Raw genomic sequence first — 3,918 nt, forward strand, 5'->3', positions numbered from 1 at the left:
GAGAGAGAGAGAGAGAGAGAGAGAGTGTGAGTGTGTGGAGTATTCTGAGGCCCCATGTGCAGCAGCCTTCAGCCCTGAGATGGGTCCGCCCTCTTGTGGCGCAGGAGTTCATTGGTCTTCACTAGATCTGCGTTTCTGCAGTGCCAGCTGCCGCCGCTGTACCCCTGCTGCTGAAGACATATGCTCCAGTGGCTAGTGGGCACCAGGCTGCTGTGTCCACTGGGCACATAGCTCCCTCAATACATGTGCCAAAGGGGTCCCAGGGTGGGAGGCTTTACAACGGCTTGTCTCAGAACCTCCTCCACTATGAGGAGCTGAGCCCTCAAGGACCCTTTGTTGGTGTGGGCCACAGCCATTTATAATGACTGCATCCTGGAGTGAATGGGAGAGACAGGGCTTTCTACTTCCCTTAAAGAGTTCCAGTCCCAGGAGTACACAGGGGCTAGTCTACCCTGCCCTATAGGCTCGCTGAGTCGGTGTAGACTTGACGCCAGTTCGTTAATCAAATTTTATAAGAATAAACCTATTCCTTGTCAGCATAAGACATTAGCTTCATGGAAAAGGACTAGGTTTGTTAAAAGCCACTTAGTGTGGGGCCACTTTGAGAATTTTTTCACTGGCTGGCCAGTCTGTCATGGAAAAGGGCCAGGGTGGAGCCACTGGCTGGGGATCAGTGGGCAGTGTGCCGGACTCTCCTTCCAGTGCCCAGAAAGGGGGTCCTCCGCTGTTAGTGCTCACCACCACTGCCTCTTGGAAGGTTCTGTGTGAATTTTCCTGAAGTTCATGGTTGACTTAGAGATCTGCAAGCCTCTGGGACTTGTGGATAAATCTTTAAAATTTTTTTTAAATTGTAGTTTTCTTTTGATAACGACCTGTACAGAGGTAGGACAGAATTCCGTGGTGAAGGTTTTGAAGCCCAGAGCGCCATTGGCATTTGTATGTCAGCCATTGTCTGTGAAGTATTTGTCTCCAGCACCGTGACTCAAATGCACCCATTCTTCCTTGCCCTTCATTCACTGTCTGACTTACTTGCGTAAGCGTGAGGTGGTTAAAAATGCCATGGCGTGGGTTAGGCACACGTTAGTTCTCAAAGGGCAGCAGATTAGCCCAGTGCAATTCATCGTAAGATTTCTTGACTTCTGTGGATGCAAGTAGAATGAAGCCTTTGGCAACCTCGATGCTTTTACTCTTTACGTAATCCTGCTTATTGTCTCCTTTTGAAGATTTTTGTCTTATTAGACTTCACATTACCGTTTTTTTATAAATGAAGGTTTGTGACAGCCCTATGTCAGGAAATTCAGTTGGCACCCTTTTTCTTGCCAACAGCAGGGGCTCCCTTCATGTCTCTGCTTCTCATTTCGGTCCTTCTTGCCGTATTTCAAGCTTTCTCATAGTGTAGAAACATCCATGTGCCATGCAGAACCCAAACCTGTGTGTGACTTGCTTCATTGGGAGACTTGGTCTGGAACCAAACCCACAGCGTGGCTTGTATTAGGTTGGTTTTGCTAGAGAAAGAAAATCAAGGTCACGCACAGATGTCTCAGAAAAACTGTACATTCAGGAAGCAGCTCAGCTCAATTACTCTTAAGACTACGAGTGAGCTACTCCACTGCAGGTCCCTCTAGGCTCACGTAGCTGGTGGGGGCAGAGTTTCGTGGATTCAGGGTTGGCAGGATGCCCACAGCTCCGAGTTGACAGGCCAGACACAGCAAATGGGAAGGGGCAGGAGGGGTAGACTAGCTCTCCACAGTATTTCCTATAGTAGGCCACACTCCCAGGGAGACATTGTTAGGCTATATCCTGAGTGAGGAGTTGAATGTCCATGCCTTCCCACAGGTGCGTCACACTCCACCCCTTATCAGCTTGGCATTTGTGCTCAATTCTTAACCACACTTAATCTCCAAACAGCTACAATAATAGAATCATACCTAATGCCTAACATAATACAGCTAACACACCTATAGATGAAAATGCACTAACTCATTTACATCTTATGTTCGATAAGTGAACAAAATAAAAACAGCTGATGCCTGACAGCTGCAGTTCTGTGAAAAGTCACCTACACCTGAATCCTGTGATCCTATCAACGTCTTCCTATCCCACCTCAAAACGATTCATGGGAGATTCTCTCATGTGCCACTTATTTGTGACTAAGGACACCCATGTATGTTGATAAGCCAGCTACGTCATGCCTTTTTTATCTGCCTGCGTGTTCCCTATCCAGTTTCTAAATTGCCCCTTCCTGTTCCCATTCTGAGCATGCTTTTGAGATGAAGAATCTTCCTTGCAGTTGGAACTTTGCGTATTGGTGTCTGTAAGCAAAGTCTAGTCCAGAGCAGGCCAGTCGTCGAGACTGCAGCAATCAGTGCCCACCAGCTCACAAGGTCAGCATCTTCCTCTTTTCATTTCCCAAGGTCTGTTCAACTCGGTTCCACCATTCTAATCTAGGTCAGTCGGTAGCAGCAGCAAGCTCAGGAGTTCACACACACCGCCCCGCATTCAGACCATCGCCCCCTTCACATACCAGTCCTAGCCCTCTCAGGTGAGGTCATGCCACAGGCTCGGCTTTCAGATAGCCCTTCCTCTTCTCTAGTCCCCTTTCCACTCAACAAGTGAATCCAGGTCCTCATTAGGGAGCCCCAGCTCCCTTTGCCGTTCAGTCCTAGAAGGGGGTGTTCTCTGATGGGCACAGGCTTTTCCGGCTTAGGCTCGTCCTCTGGTAAGTGCTTGCCTTCACTCCAGTTTAAAAAGCCAGTCACCCTTTTTCCTGACACTCAAGGCTCTGCTTGAGGGTCAGTCTCTTACTCTCTGTTTTGGCTGAAAACAAAAGCAGGGACATCACAGGCCACTGGACACAGAGTTGTGTGGACCCCACGTTGGCAGGGACTTCACAGGGCACAGACAGCTCAGCCAGCCCCAGAAGCCAGCTGCAACAGAGAAGAGCACCAAGAGAGGGAGACCAGTTCTCCAGGACATCTTGTCCATAGCCCACCTCCCCAAAGAGACCTCATCAGGCTGTCTCCTGATGGAGAGGTTGGGCTCCACCCGTGCCTTCTATAGACACACCAACTTGACACCAAACCTGACCATCCCTAGGCTGTACCTAAGTTTTATTGACATACAAAGGTGTTTGACTGTGTGGATCCTAACCAATTATGTGTACTGCTGTGATGAAGAAAAACCCGGAACTCTATACTGTGCTCATGTGGAACCTGTGCAGGCCCGTAGACCCAGAGGCAGTCATTCAAACAACACACGGGGCTGCTGCGTGGTGTGTGCCAGTGTTGGGTCCTCTTACCGTGCACTTACTCAATTGATTTGTATGTGTGCTGAGGAGGTGGCCTGGGCAGATGGACAATGAAGGAGAACATGCGTCCGGAGGGAAGGCAGACTCGGTCACCGTGCAATATTTGTTGAAAGCGAAGAGGACTTGAAGCGCTTCCTGAGGATGCCCAAAGACCCACCTATCAGGAAGAGTCGCACCTCAACCTGAGGAACAGAGTCCTCTCAACTGGACCATTCAGCAGCAGCATGATCGGGGGAAATACTGACCTTAATAATTTTACTTGACTCCATAGTCAACACCTCTGGAAGCTGCAGACAGAAAATCAAACATATTGCACTGGGCAAATCTGCTACCTCATTTGCTACCAAGCCAGAGTCTGGTCTTGGAGGGGCCACACCTCTTCTTTTGGACCAGGGCTACTTTGAAGTGGGACTGTTTCCCCACTTTGGTCACTTCTTTTTTTTTTGAGTGTGAGTGAGTGAGTGAAAGAGTGAGAGAGAGGCGGTGACTGAGTGAGTGAGTGAGGCAGTGAGTGAATGAGACAGTGAGAGTCAGTGAATGAGACAGTAAGAGAGTGAGGCAGTGAGAGAGTGAGAGTGAGTCACTGAGTGAGGCAGTGAGAGAGTGAGTGA

The sequence above is a fragment of the Echinops telfairi genome, unplaced genomic scaffold (genome assembly GCF_000313985.2).
Source record: "Echinops telfairi isolate 266 unplaced genomic scaffold, ASM31398v2 ScPeMD7_2291;HRSCAF=2852, whole genome shotgun sequence".
Lineage (NCBI taxonomy): Eukaryota > Metazoa > Chordata > Mammalia > Afrosoricida > Tenrecidae > Echinops > Echinops telfairi.